The sequence below is a fragment of the Euprymna scolopes genome, chromosome 19 (genome assembly GCF_053919585.1).
Source record: "Euprymna scolopes isolate OS-2025 chromosome 19, ASM5391958v1, whole genome shotgun sequence".
Lineage (NCBI taxonomy): Eukaryota > Metazoa > Mollusca > Cephalopoda > Sepiida > Sepiolidae > Euprymna > Euprymna scolopes.
In genome coordinates, this window is record NC_136500.1 from 42,980,839 (window position 1) to 42,998,042 (window position 17,204).

The following is a 17,204-nucleotide window of genomic DNA, read 5'->3' on the forward strand; positions in this document are numbered from 1 at the left end:
AAAACGCATCGAAGCACAAAAACAAAGAACTCATGACTTCTGGAAAATCTACAACAGTTTAGTACATAATGGGCAATCAACAATTGTCCCACTAACCAACAATCACGAGGTTGTTTGCTCAGCAACCGAAAAGGCTAACATGCTTGCCAGTCGGTTTGCCTGAAACTCCACACTGGACCCTTCCAACCACCCCGTACCTCAATTTCCTATGCGGACAGACGCCACGCTAGACGATCTGAAAATCACCCCTGCTCAGGTGCATGCTATCATAAAACACCTTGACACTTCAAAAGCATGTGGACCCGATCTCATCCCAGCTGTGCTATTAAAAATGTGCTCAGCCGAAGTAGCTCTAGTTCTCTCCAAACTCTACAACAAATGCCTAAATGAATCTTTCTTTCCGGGCTGTTGGAAAACTGCTTCTCTTGTACCAGTATTAAAGAATTCTGGCGAAAGAACTGACCCATTAAATTATCGCCCTATTAGCCCCCTCCCACTTTTTTCCAAAATATTTGAGACCTTAATTAACCATGCTCTAGTCCGGCACTTTACAGATGCTAAACTTCTTACCGACAACAATATGGATTTAGACAAGCCCTTTCCACAGCAGACATCCTCATTGTAATCTCTGAACGCATATACCATTCACTGGACAAAGGGGGAGAGGGCAGAGCGGTAGCTCTAGATATATCTAAGGCTTTTTACAGGGTATGGCATGAGGGTCTCCTCAGGAAGATTAGACCATACGGTATCACTGGTAGAATACTTAACATAATTAAATCCTTCTTAGATAAGAGAAAAATCCAAGTTGTCCTCGACGGTCGTACATCGTTACAGTATGATATAAATGCAGCAGTGCCCCGAGGGATCTATCCTTGGACCTCTACTGTTCCTGATATTCATGAATGACCTCCCCGACAAAATTGCCTCTGAGATGGGTATATATGCTGATGACACCACACTCTATAGCAGGCACGACAGGAAAACAAATGAACATATATCTAAAGTAATGGCAGAAACACTAGAGGATGACCTCCAATCAGTAGTGGAAAGGGGACAAATAGGATGGTCACGTTCAATGCCGCCAAAACTAAACTAGTTTCATTCAATAATTACAAGAAACCTTCTCTACCACCTATAGCAATGGCCAGCGACTCTTTATCTGAGAGTACGTCTTTCAAGCTCCTTGGCCTAACGTTAACAGGAAACATGAGTTGGAACAATTACATCGAGGGCATTTTCAGGGCCGCTGCAAGGAAGGTAGGCTCTCTCTACCGTGCTAGAAAAATACTACAACCCGAAAGTATCCTGTACCTCTATAAGGTAACCATTCACCCATAATTAACCATGCTCTAGTCCATCATCTTACAGATGCTAAACTACTGACTGACAAACAATATGGATTTAGACAAGCCCGTTCCACAGCAGACATCCTCACTGTGATCTCTGAACGTATATACCATTCACTGGACAAAGCGGGGGAAGGCAGAGCGGTAGCTCTAGATATATCTAAGGCTTTTGACAGGGCATGGCATGAGGGTCTCCTCAGTAAAATCAGATCATACGGTATCACTGGTAGAATACTTAACATAATTAAATCCTTCTTAGATAAGAGAAAAATCCAGGTAGTCCTCGACGGTCGCACATCTAAACAATATGATATAAATGCGGGAGTGCCCCAGGGTTCTATCCTTGGACCTCTATTGTTCCTGATATTCATAAATGACCTCCCCGACAACATTGCCTCTGAGATGGATATATATGCTGATGACACTACATTCTATGGCAGACACGACAAGAAGACGAATGAACACATTTCTAAAGAAATGGCAGAAACACTAGAGGAAGACCTCCAATCTGTAGTGGAATGGGGACAAAAGTGGTTGGTCGCGTTCAATGCTGCCAAGACTAAACTAGTTTCATTCAATAATTACAAGAAACCCTCTCTACCACCCATAGCAATGGCCAACGACTCCTTATCTGAGAGTCCATCTTTCAAACTCCTTGGCCTAACGTTCACAGGAAACATGAGTTGGAACAATTACATTGAAGGCATTGCCAGGGCCGCTGCAAGAAAGGTGGGCTCTCTCTCCCGTGCTAGAAAACTACTAACACCCGAAAGTATCCTGTACCTCTATAAGGCCACCATTCGCCCATGTATGGAGTATTGCTGCCACATCTGGGCTGGTGCATCTGCTACTAGTCTCTCGCTCCTTGACAATGTTCAAAAGAGAGTCGCAAACCTGATAGGCCCTGAACTGGCATCTAAGCTTCAGCCTCTGTCCCATCGACGAAATGTTGCATCCCTCTGCCTTTTCTACAAGTATTTTAGTGGTGAATGCTCTGACGAACTGCAATCACTTGTGCCCCCACGACGCGAGCACCCTCGACAAACCCGACAGGCTACTAGATCCCACCTCCACACTGTAGAGATCCCTAGATGTAAACGATCTTTTTACTCCAATAGTTTCTTCCCCAGAACCGCAAGACTCTGGAATTCCATTCCAGGTCCTTGCTTCCCCAACAGTACTGACGTGCAGAAGTTCAAGTGTAACGTGAACCGACACCTTGCTGCCCAAATCCCTACATAGTACCCCAGTCGTTGTTGCCCCTGATAGTAGCCCCCTACACCAAAGTGGCAAGTTGCCTTGTTTGGGGTGAAAATGTAATAAAAAAAAAAAATTTTTTTTAAATGTATGGAGTATTGCTGTCATATCTGGGCTAGTGCATCGGCTACTAGTCTCTCGCTCCTTGACAGGGTGCAAAAGAGAGTCGCAAATCTGATAGGCCCTGAACTGTTATCTAAGCTTCAGCCTCTGTCCCATCGACGAAACGTTGCATCCCTCTGCCTGTTCTACAAGTATTTTAATGGTGAATGCTCTGATGAACTGCAAGCACTTGTGCCCCCACGACGTGAACACCCTCGACAGACCCGACAAGCTGCAAAATCCCACCCCCACACTGTAGAGATCCCTAGATGTAAAAGATCTTTCTACTCCGGTAGTTTCTTCCCCAGAACTGCTAGACTTTGGAATTCCATTCAAGATCACTGCTTCCCCAACCGTACTGACATGCAGAAGTCTAGTGCAACGTGAACCAACATCTTGCTGCCCAAATCTCTACATAGTACCCCAGTAGTTGTTTCCCCTGATAGTAGCCCTTTACACCAAAGCGGCAATGTGCCTTGTTTGGGGTGAAAATGTAATAAAAAAAATATAAAAAATTCATGGAAAAGCTTCTGTTGTGATAAAAATTCATTGATTACGTCCTCATCGAGAATAATACTTGGTCCAACGAAGGAGAATCTTGTTAGGATCCTTTATAAGGGCAATTCCATCATTTGAGAGTGGGGGAGATGTAGATAGTGTTTGAGGGGCAAAAGCTTTTTTTCAGCAAATGGCACATCTTTACAATCAAAAGCTATCTGAATTTGGTTGGCGAATTTAGCCCACCACTGATTCTTCATTTGGAGAAGTCGCTTTTGTTTTAAGTGATTGTTGGAGGGACTCTCGACCTCCATCAGAGGCAGACAACATCTTATGGTGCAACTCATTTTTAGCACTTAAGTGTTGAGTAGTTTCGGAATCATTATCAACAAACCAATCCTGATGGTTAGATTTGGGGAAGCCAAGAACATCTACATTTATTTCATAGATTGTATTTTTAAAATGCGCCCACGACCAATCAAAATCAGCAGAATTAATTACGGATCGAAGCTTTTCACGTACACTTGGATCAGCCTGCCTGGACACATCAACCCGCCTGGGAATCCCAACACCTTCCAACTCACATCCTTACATCATTTGTAGACATTTATGCTGACGACACTACCATTTATGGTAGCACATCTAAGACAGTAAACGACCAAGTTCTCTCCAATTCTCTCTCCTCTGATCTTGAGCGCGTGGTAGAGTGGGGAAAGAGGTGGCTGGTTACTTTTAATGCATCTAAAACCAAGCTTCTCTCTTTACATCATCAACATTCTAATCCACATTTGGCATCAATTGAAATGAATGGCTCTCGTCTTCAGGAGGCCTCAAGTTTTGACAAGCTTCTGGGCTTGACCATTACTCCTGATCTTAAATGTAACACGTACATCAAATCTGTTGCCAAGGCCGCTGGAAAAATGGTGGGATCTTTCTATCGATCCAGTAGATATCTCACTGCTGATGCAATTCTCTATCTATATAAGAGCCAGGTACGTCGAAGGATGGAATAATGTTGCCACATCTGGGCAGGAGCTGCTAGAAAGGACTTGGCCTGCCTTGATAGAGTTCAAAATAGACTTCGTAGCCTCGTAGGAGATGTCCTTTTCTCTTCCTTGCTACCTCTATCTCACAGAAGAGATGTTGCGAGTTTTTCTCTGATGTATCGTTATTTTCATGGAAAGTGTTCGACTGAGCTTCAACCTATGGTCCCCCCTCGCAAAACTTTCACAAGAAACACTCGTCTAGCTGTAAAAACCATCAATATTTCCCCCCACTCTTTATCTGTGCCTAAACCTAAACGTAGATTCCATGAACAAAGCTTTTTTATTAGAACAGCACGCCTGTGGAATTGTCTTCCGTTTTCCTGCTTTCCGGCTGAATACAATATGGTGTCTTCAAGTCTAACGTAAATAAGTTCTTGATGAGCCGTTCCATATAAGTTATCAAATTTAACAAAGTTTCATTACTAATGATTATTATATTGTCCAATTTCTACTGTACACTCTTTAACCCTTATCCTTGAGTGGCCTCTTGGCCTTGATAATGTGTTGATACCTATGAAAAAAAAGAAAAAGTCTAATGTGAACAAGTTCTAATTCAATCGCCCCCCTAAGTAATCCAAGTTACAAAATTCCCACTGTTTACTATGCTAAAATCACAATGACTAATGTATACCTATTAACCCTTATCCTCGAGTGGCCTCTGGGCCTTGATAAGTGGTGACACCCATGTAAAAAAAAACCCTACACTTCCTCCTTATACAGAATTTTAACTTCCCGCGTACCAAAAATTGATCTGTGCTGCATTCAGCTCCACGTATAACACGCACACTACAGACGTACTGCAAATCTTCTTTCCTGAAAATAATGTAATCAATCAAGTGACCCTATTTTTAACGAGGATGGGTCCAGGTAAACCTATGGACCTCTTTGTGGCTGAGGAAAGTGTTACAGATAGCGAGGTCAAACTGAGTGCATAGATTGAGAAGATGCACACCATTACTGTTTACCCTACCTTTTTTTTTTTTTTTTTTTTTTTTTACACAGTGATCACCACTTATCAAGGCCCGGAAGCCACTCAGGGATAAGGGTTATTGTAAGTACATCACGTTAGTGAGGAGATTTTATGAAGTGTTTAATTAGGGGGGGCGGTTCATTAGGAATTTGTTAACATTAGACTTGAAGACATCCAAGTTGTAGTCCGGAGGGAATCAGGCAGACGGAACAGAGTTCCACAGGCGTGCAGTTCTAAGAAAGAAGCTTTGCTCATGAAATCCGCGTTTTGATTTAGGCACAGATATAGAGTGGGGGAAATTTTTCACAGTGGATTCAGCTAGACGGGTGTTTTTCGTGAAAGATTGGCGAGGGGGGACCAGGGATTGGAGTTCAGACGAGCACCTGCCATGAAAATAACGATAAAACAAGGATAGGCTCGCAACGTCTCTTCTGTGGGAGAGGGGTTGCAGGGAAGAGAAAAGGGCATCCCCCACTAAACCACGAAGTCTATTTTGTACTCTGTCAAGGCATGATAGGCTGTTTTTGGCAGCTGCTGCCCAGATATGGTAACAGTATTCCATCCTTGGCCGTACTTGGCTGTTATATAGATAGAGAATTGCATCAGTAGTGAGATATCTTCTGGAGCGGTAGAAGGATCCCACCATCTTTCCTGCGACCTTGGCCACAGACTTGATGTACGTGTTCCATTTCAGATCAGGAGTAAAGGTCAAACCCAGAAGCTTGTCAAAACACGGGGCCTCACCCAGACGAGAGCCATCCATCACAATTGATGCCAGCTGGGGATCAGAGCGTTGATGATGTAAGGATAGGAGTTTGATTTTGGATGCATTACATACATTGGATACCTACACCAAACTATTTATATAGTAAGTTTAAAATATATATATATGGAGAAAAACTGCACAGAATATTCCGCGTTTAATTCACGCTAGGATAAATCATGCTTATGCAAAAGTTGTGGTTGTCTCGTGTTTTTATATATGTACATTTATAGTTACCCCATTAGATTCCTAGTTTCCACTACTCTGTTCCTAATCAGCAGGCACTTACAGGAAAAATGGGCAGTTGAACGTGTGTTCCCCCCCTTCTTTGTGAGTGCTTTTTAGCGAGAAACGTAGACATCTAATGATTTGACCTATTTTAAACCTATGCGTAGTTAAATGTGTTTTTTTATTAAGTTAGTCTATATATATATATATATATATATATATATATATATATATATGATAATTTATGTCTATGTATGTTTATTTTACTTTGTCCTGTAAGTGCCTACCCATTGGCTGATTAGGAAGAGAACGGTGGAAACTAGGAATCTGATTGGCTACCTAAAAACTCAATAGAATGTGTGTATATAAAAAAGCAAGACAACCACGACTCTTCGTATAAGCCTGGCGAATCCTAGCTGGAGCAAACACGGAATATTTTGTTTAGCTTCATTGCAATATATATATTTATAACTTACTATCTAGCTCTACCTATGCATTGAGCACTATTTAAAGTAAATACTTAAAGTTTACGCATAAAATAATACCTTCGTATATTTATATATATTTATATAAAGAGAGAGAGAGAAAGAGAGAGAGAGAACAAAAGAGAGAGGCAGACAGACAGAAAGACATAGAAAAAGAGAGGGAGAGGGAAAGAGGGGGGACGAAAGAGAAAGTGAGAGAGAGATGAACAGAAAAAAAGAGAGAGAAAGGTGGACAGCTGAAAGAAAATGGGATTGGACGATAAGTGGGGGCTAAGCGAATGACGACATGCAAAGAAAAAAGTTGACTGACATTTAGGTCATATGTAAGTCTGCAAGATTTGTTTACTCGCTTGTCTTTTCCGCCTTGGCTTCAGCTTCTTGTGAAAGTTTTTCATGAATAGAGTTGTGTGCAGGTGAGGGAAAGCATTGACAATTCCACACTAGAAAGGAAAGAAGAAAATTATCTTAAATCATTAGTGCAGAAAAATCCGTCTTTTCGACCGTATAAATTCAAGTCGATTAGGACTTAACATTGCACATACACCAGCGGGCACAAAAATAATTATATATATATATATATATATATATATATATATATATATATATATATATATATATATATATATATATGATTATATATATTTGTATATAGATATATATTTAAATATATATATTTAAATATATATCTATATACAAATATATATACATATACTTACATATATATATATATGTATATATATATATATATATATATATTTAAATATATATATTTAAATATATATATATACGAATATATATACATACACACACACACACACACATATATATATATATATATATATATATATATATATATATATATATATATACCAATAAAGATAACTTTCTGAATTTTCCTGGTATTCAAATATCTCAAGCACAAAACAATGCTTTCTTAACTTAGGGTTTGTCACTTATTCTATAGTTACAGAAACATTTTAAAAAACTGAAATTTAAATTCTAATACTTGAAGAAGACAATGAAAATACAACAAAACCGGAACTCCGTGATTTACTTAAATTTGACGCTACAAAAGTAGGTATAATCTTAAACCAGTTTCCAGCATAGTAACGAAATATTTAAAGAAAGTCGCACAGCAATTGTTAAACTATCTGGAAATAATCATAAAATGAAGACAAAACTAACATGTTCTTTGTCCTGAACAAATCTGAATACTACTCTTCATTAGATGATACTTTTAAATGATTAACAGAAGTTTAATAAAATAAACCATAACCTCATACCACAACTTAAAATTTAAATTAATAAACTAATATGCGCAAATAATGCCGATAGACATAATGAAGAATTGTCCAAAAGTATAGGTGATTACAAACCAGGATGTATTTATGGGACAATTATAATCCACAAACCTAATTTTTCTAAACCATATATATCATTTCATAAACACCAACCCTCCACTTACCAACTCTCACAAATTATAAATCAAATAATATCTCTAAAATTATAAATCAAATGATATCTCCCTTTATCCCCAACAAATACAATATCAAATCTGCAGAACTTCTCCAGATTCTGAGGAACAAGAAACCTGAGAACAGTACCATTAATTATTCAAATGTTGAATATCTATTTACTCATGTCTCAGTAAAGAAATAATAGATATTATTGTGAAATATATATATAATAATCCTTACCAATTCCTCCTTAAAATAAATTCTAATACCTTACGCAAGCTTTTGGCCTGTACAACAGAAGTCCCGTTTTATGATCATCCTGGCAACATTGTTATAAAAGAATTTTGTGCTGCCATGGGATCACTTTTGGGTTTAACATTTAGCAACTTCTACATGTGTAATTTAGAAAGCATCTTATCTTCTAAATTAGACCTGAGCCTCACCGATCTGCGTACGTTAGATTCTTATATTTTAATACTTACGAAAATGTCAGCGATATATACACGTTTGAAATAATCCTGTGTTTAGTCTTACTCATGAATTGCACAAGAACAATATAATTCCCTACCTGGATGTGTTCATAGATTTCAACAACAACGAATATCTTAATCTGACCTATAAAAACTGAATATAAAAATCCTTCTACCCAGAATTAATTAAGTGAATGTTCCTATGGTACAAAAAATGCTTTAATTCACAACGTGCTTACCCGAACTAACTTAATATTCTCTTCTCTAACTATTTTTAACATAACGTAAACTATATAAATATATATATATATGTGTATGTATATATATATATATATATAGATATATATATATATGCATACAGAGTTGAACGATAAAGTTGTCGCCCTATAAAAGATGGCATTATTCCATTTCCGTCAGATGAAACTCTGTTTTCCCTTTGTTTTAACCCATCTACTAGTTGGCCAGTTGTGTACAAATCTCAAGAGTGGTAAGAGTCTCTACCATATCTGAAAGTGACACAATATTCAATAAGCGAGATAAGTAGATGAGCCGATCTACAACTCATGCTCTCTACCGATCAAAGTCATGAAAACAGGATCATTGTCAGTTTCCTCAAAATGCAAACCAGAGCTGTTCAAAGCTTGATGACACAGCTCAAGGCATCGTACGATCCACGGTTATGTTCTTTGGGTTTGGTTTCAAGCAGTGTTGCGGAGTCGGAGTCGGAAGGAGTCGGAGGTTTTAGCTGGAGTCGAAGTCGTAGTCGGATTTTACCATCCGACTCCGCAACCCTGGTTTCAAGCGAGGGCCACAACATGCCATCTTTCATGCTGAAGTCAGCTTGAAATTCAACAGCAAAGTGTACCTGGATATTCTAAAGTGTGTGGTGGTCATCTGGTGTAATCAGATGGCCGCTGGCAAACCATGGGTGTGGCAGCAGGACTCACCGTCTGCTCACAAGTCCAAAGAGACTCAAGCTTGGTTTTCGAACGTGTGCTACGAGTTTTTCCATTTCGCTCACTGGTAACACCCCTCTCCTCCCATTTTCTGAACCCGCTTGACTACTTTGCTTGGCTATTTCGAAAAAGTACCAGCACGATTTCCCACAGCACCAAAGCCATCCTGATCGCCGCTATCCGCCGAGTATTCGCTGGGCTCCCGCCGGCGCTTATTGTAAAGGTATATTCCGGACCCGAATCGAGGCGTTGATTGAGGCTGAAGGCGAATACATTGAGTAAATGTCAGCTCTACTACAAAACTAATTTACCGACTTGATTTTATTCAATAAATGTTTTAAAATGCTCTAGTGTTGTTTATTTTAGGGCGACAATTTTATCGTTCTATCTTGTGTATATATATATATATATATATTTATATATATATATATATATATATATATATATATATATATATATATATAAGAATTATGAAAAAGGGCCACCTATTGTCCGCAATTTCCTCAGGCTTTTTATTTATGACTCCACTATTTTTCTTATAATTATTCATTTTTGTTATAAAGAAAACTGCCTTTACACGGGAGCAATTTTAAATATAAGGCCGAGTTATAACGTATGTAAAAAAAAAAACATCTCCCCAAATAGGGGCATTCTGGATTTTAACAAAAATTCAATTTTTCTATGTCTAAAAATATTTCTTCTCCACTAAGCGACGACAGGAAAAAAGAATATGTAGTGTTACAATAGATACCACTCGTTCCTCAAATTTTAAAGTGTTCTTTAGCTATATATTGTAAGCAGAGACATACTAAGAACAAACACAGGCCTGCAAACAACTGATAAATAAATCAGAAACAGAAATACAAACTTGAAAATACTATCATCTTTTTTTGGCTAGATTGCAAATAATCTCTTAATTGATAATATTGTTTGCGAATCGTTATAAAAAAACAACCGCAAAAAAGCGATGAATTGAAACTTTTAATGATATGAGAAAGAGACCGAAACGATAAAAATATTATATTATATCATATTATATATTTATATTAGTGTTATATTGTCTCTATAATAAAGCGTTGAGTGTTTGTTGCGTCATCTCTAATAATGGATTAGAAGAGATGGCGTGTTATATTATATATTTATGTTGTATCATAAAGGGAATCGTGTGTGAGTGGCATGTATTTTCAGAACCTACCTCTGCTTCTTCGATGTTGGACCATCTGGAATTTTTCGTCCTGGAGGGAGACTTAATACCTGTTTTTGGATGAAGATTCAATCACTCCAAGACAAAGAATTAGTTCTATGGTTTATTTCACTTTTCCCAGATGTCCTGCAAAAGTTGGAAAGTGAAATCGGTCTGTGTGGGTTCTTCTTCTACACACGTCAGCGTTCCCCCCCCCCCAGTGAAGAGGAGGAGACATCGGGAAGCCGTCCGTTTTCTTCTGAGTCCAAATCAAATCTCAACGATTCAGCTAACCTGATCACATGACTCACACGGAATCAAATCAGCTGATCTTTTACTTCCGGTCAACGTGTCTACACTATAATTCCACTTTCCTTCTCTCTCTCTCTCTCATTCTCTAACATTACTTTTCCCCTTATTTATAAAAATGTATGACGAAGACATACATTTTTTTAGTACCCACTTTTACTAAGGGAATCCTAAGCTCACCCCACTGGCAAAGGAACTGCCATACCATTATTCAATAAATCATAAATCAAATAAATAAAATTACATCCACAAATAATACCATGTGGCGCGAATCCTTGCGCCCTCGAAGGTCAACAACTCTCTGTGACCCCATGGCCTCCATCTCGCATCTTAGGATCATGCAGAGATCACTATATCTCTCGTCACGCTATAACGTGTTTCCACAAGCACATGACATACGAGATAAAAGATTTTTCTTATAGTATTACGAGAGCATTTGCCTATGCCTCCCGTTGAATTACGCATCCGAAGAAAAACCCCACGAAAAAACGACAAAAAAAATAATTCTACAACCATTTCGAAAATTAGAATAAATATCGACTGAACCTTTGACTCTTCCCAACTTAAGAACTAGTTGACCCCTTATTCAACCAAGTAGTGCTTAAAACTTTATTTCCTTCTCTTTTTTAACATTTTATCATCATTATTACTATCATTATTAATCAATTAACAACATGTTCTTACTTATAAATTAATAATTATCTCAATAAACTCCACAAGGCAGAAATTCACTTCTCCTCCTTCTGCAAAAAAAAAAAATACATGTCCAAGAACAAGAAAAAACCTGCACAATTCGTATGTGAGAAAACATCAATCGTATGAAAATATAAATTAAAAAAAAATGTCTTAGAATCAGTCACAAAGTCTCATCTCACCAATAAAATGTTACAAATAACAAAACATAGATTCGTGGAAACCCAAAATTGTCCACGTCAGCACATTTTGAGGTCAGATTACATAACCTTTGACCACCTCACAGAATCTCAAAAATATTTTTTAAATCACAGTCGTTTACAAAAATACATAGACATTTACAATTAAAATACATAGTCGTTTCCAAAAACAAAAAAAACGACTCACTTAAAATTTTCAGACAATCCTTCAAAAACAAAAATTCAACACTAAAATAACAATCGATGGAAACTAAATTCGTCCCGTCACCCAACACTTGCGGTTTTCTGAAAAAAATCACCTTTTACTTATCCGAGTGACTTTTATTATGGCCTTTTCTGCCATTTTCTCTACTGCCACTTACGCCACGTCAGGGGAACTCCAATTGCTCCCTGACGCTGGACAGAAATACATTTCACTTTGCTATATTGGAAAAACTTCTTTTTTGTTAGGTCGGTAATCGCGACTGGCTTTCAAGGCATATAGCTCAGCGAAATACATCGGGATTCCATCCATGGATTTTTCCATGTTGATCCAACTCGAAATCACAGAATCCCATCACCCTAAGAAAACACTTGGTTTTTTTTTTCATCTAAAAAACATACATTTTAACATTTCATAAAACAGTTTACATACAATAACATTTTTTCACACCAGAAAAAAAATTCTTACGAAAAAAACCCGTACAATTAGAGAAAAAAACAATTCCACATTAGCAGAAACTATCCATTGTTTCTTAACAAACAAACCAAAAAATACACATTGTCTTTTCCTAAAAGTACGCAACGCATTTAGCAACATTTTAACTTTATAATTGTTTAACCTATAAATTCATAACAAATATTTGATTGATGTGTTTCTCTGGTAATTGTGACAAGTCCCCTAATTCACACTCTGTAACTAAAGTTTATATGTTCTCTTTCTTCTTTTTTTCTTTTTATTTTACACCAATTTGTTATCAGTATGTCGATGTAGCTATCTGTTTTTTTTTTCTTCTTATTTCTCTTAATTTATCATATAATATAACTATATATAATTTTAATGTGTCTTTTTTCGGTTGTGTCTATATATATTTGTTTTACCGCTGTTACATGAAAGTACCCTACGTTGTTTTTTTTTTTTACTTTCCCCATTTGTTTCTGAGTGTCCTGGTTCAAGAACGGCACAAAATGAGCGTTTGAATACATATACGGCGCAAACATAGAATGTTTTCTATGTCTCCCGTCTTAAATAATTTATTTGGCCGGACCCTTTTTCACGGCCCACATGGCATCATTCAGGGATGTGGGTAAAGTAACCTCGTGTTCGTAAACAGCTTTCATTCAGCCATCCCATGCCAATATTTCAAAAAAAAAATTTGCCGACATCTCATTCGTCAGATTTCTGACTTCTTAAGTTCTTACGTATCAGCGGCATATATTCTATTTTTTCTCCTACTTCAGATTCACTACATAGTGGTCACGCCACCACTACACGTCCGCTCTTGCGTTGGAAGTTTTGTTACTCCCAAGATTGGGCATTTTCAATCACCCGAAGCTCACAGGCGGCCCTATCTGCAAGCTTAATTTATGTGGGTGCATTCTATCGCGCATCCTCGTTGCAGCTACAACAAGCCTTTTAAGCCCTTAGGCCTGCAGTACTCCCGTCTTTATTGTATGCGAAGAATATGACCTTTCAAACGTAACACCAGTCAGCTTAATCAAGCTACATACAGACGGCGAAAATAGCATTTTTCATAATCGAAAAACCTATTAAAAAATCCCCCTTGCAGAGTCCTGTGAATCTCTTCCAAAAAAAATAGTTAACTGCCTACGTAAATTCAAACCTGCCCCCTTTTTAAAATTCTAATTTGACTAGACTGACCATTTTATCTTAATCTAATCTTCTGATTTTTTTACTTTCTTTTTTTTTCATTACTATTTTGCAGACCATTGGAAAACAACAATTATACATTATATAATACAATATCAAATCATCAATACACATTTTTTCTAGCAATGATCATTAACTTCTAAGTAATTACATAAAACAACCTTCTTCAGTCCTTAAAAAATGTTAAAAACTTCCGTTAAAACTGGAAAAACAATATTCACGATTTACAGAAACAGTCTGGCCTGAAAAAGAGCATCAATTCTTTTTTTCTTTTCTTTTTTTTAACCCAGTTCAAAACAAACGATGTCCATTTTCTCTATAAACTTCTGCAACGGTGTAAATACTTCAAGTTATGATTGACACATTTCCAAACAATTTCATTTGTGCGTGTTCCCATTACATTTTCTTAATGTCTCATCGGTCCCTTGCTCTAAACAGAATAACGTAATTCTTTGTTTTTCCCTTCTAATTTTTACATTAAGTGATATTTTTCTTCGTTCATAACGAGCTAATTCCTAATACGATAAAAAAAATTTTAAAACTTTTTTCTATATATAAAGTTTTACATCCGTGTGTCTGTATGTCTTCCGTTTCTTTCTTCGTGAAAATGTTGTACGTGTGTATTGCTTTTTTCTATTGTTCTTTCTTTTCGTCGTGTCTATATAATATATATTTTTATGACATTTGTAAACTTTTACGGTAAATGCGTGGACTTTTTTTCGGCTTATTTGTTTAGGCGGGGGCGCCAGTATCCTGAGTTTGTTTGACAACATTCTATTGAAGTACTTTTAAAACAATCATAGAGATGAAACATTGCTGCGATGGGACAGAGACTGGCGCTTGGTTGACATTGTGCGACCTATTAGATTTGAAACTTTTTTGTATCCTAAAAATAGAAAGTGAGACCGGACCTTACTGCACCGTCCTATATGTGGCAATAATATCAAATACACGGGCGAATGGTGGCCTTGTAGACACAGGGTGGAACGATACAATTGTCGCCTGAGAAAATACATTATTTCATTTCCGTTTAGTGAAAACCGTTTTTTTTTTTGTTTTGGCTTTTTTTTTTTTCAGACAATCTACTAGGTTCCCAGCTGTGTACAAATCCCAAGACCGATAGCAGTCTTCTATCATGTCTGAAAGTGACATAATGTCCAAGGAGACCATTGCCAGCACCCTCAAAATGCAAATCCTGACAAGGGGCATGCCCAGAGTGATGAAAACAACGTTTCCAACCAGGGTTGTGGTCTTTGGTGTCGTTTCAAGTGAGAATCACATCATGCTACCTCTCATTTTCGAATTCAGCTTGAAAGTCAACGTCAAAATGTACGTGGGTGTGATTCTGCATGTGGCAGCAAAATTCGCTGCTGGCCTATAAATTCAAAGAAACCCAGGCTTAGCTTCAGATAGTGCTACGACTTTGTACCCTTCTCTCACTGGCCCCATTCCCTCCCTGAAGCCGCTGGGACAGGTTATTTTGTCATATGTCGAAACCATCATGAACATGACTTCCTACAACACTAAATCATCGGCATCCGCTGAGTATTCACCGACCTCTCGCTGGCGTTTGTGTAAAAGGTATGCTTCCAGTTTCTGACCTGTATTTAAACGGCGACTATATTGTCAAGTTATCTGAATTGATTTTTTCATTAATATTTTCAAAATAATGATGTAGTTTAAACTAAAAAAATAACAAAGATAACATCGTTCATAAAATTCCGTCTGCTTTTGTTTATAATATCACGTTAACTGATATTGGAGTTGATGGCGAATGCCCTGGAAAAGCCACTTCTTATGAATGTTTAGTTTTACAATCTGCAAAAAAATAAAAATAAAATGATTTTCGGTCATTTTAAATGGTACCTCTTCTTTTATCGTAAATTGAACTCATAAATAAGAAAAAATTAAAATAAAATGGTGAGGTACACTCGGCCTTGAATCGGCGATCATTCGAGCTGTAGTCGAATTCTCTACCGCTGCTATATCTCCAGATTATAGTAAATATGTTTTTTTAAAAGAAATGGTTTGGTGAAATTTTATTATCTACCATGACCAGGGTAACTAAAACTATTCCACCATAAATTTATTCTTTTTTCATATATAAAAAAAGAAAATCTATTTTTAAGATCACATTTTTTCGATTTTCGGTACTTACCAGATTAAACATACCTAAGAACACTGTCAGAGATATAATTAATCTTTCGGTGAAATTTGCAAAAGATCGACTCATCGGAATCTATGTGAAAGGAATTAACAGACACAATACGACATTTATATAATAGCAGAGATAGAGTTACGCAATCTTCCAGGAATTAACGTACATTTAAGCATATTAACGACGGTACAAGGCGGGTGCAACTCACTAGCATATATACATATATATATATATATATATATATATATATATATATATAAACACAGTTGTTACATTATATATTAAATCAGAAACAGAAAAGGCAAAGACGCATATATATATATATAGAGAGAGAGGTATATATATATACATATATATATATATACATAGAGAGAGAGAGAGAGAGAGAGAGAGAGCGCGAGCGACAGAGAGGAAAAGGAATAAGACCACTACAACCAAAATATTTTTCTTTAAGTATAGTGTCTAAATTGAATTCGTTTTTGTTCCTCATAGGTATGACTGCAGCGATTAATTTTTCTTAAAATAGTTTCAGTACGAAACTATTGATTCCCTAACGAGGTCTTGTGAATCGAGTGCGAATGTCTTTGAAATGACGACACAAGGTAAGGAAACAAACATATATGCACTAAAAATGTCTTCCTCTCTCTATTTTTGGCTCTATCTATCTCCTCTCTGTATATATATATATAAATATATATATATATATATATATATATATATATATATATATATATATATATATACATCTTACCTATTCGCGAAAAAAATGGTAAAAGATAATTCTTGAAAAAATCCTCGTAATAATTTAGCTAGTAGTGAATTTCACCTTCAATCATCAAATTATTTTTATTTTATTTAACTATATATATATATATATATATATATATATATATATATATATATATATATATATATATATATGCCTTTGCTTAGGACAGCTAATATTAAATTCACAATACTATTTTCTTTAATTGAAGACGTGATAACTACCATTTAATTTTAGTTTAGCTTGGTTTGGAAATTCATTATATAGTTGAAGCAGGATGGAGTCGCATGCCACACAGTGCGCGATATGATTACTTTTCTGAGAGTATATCCACGTTATTAAACCACCACTCGATGCAGATGACTGTAGAACTGAGCATTGCTTGCGAATCAGACGTGCTATATATACTACCAGAAAGAAGCCTAAAGTATACCGTAAAATAAA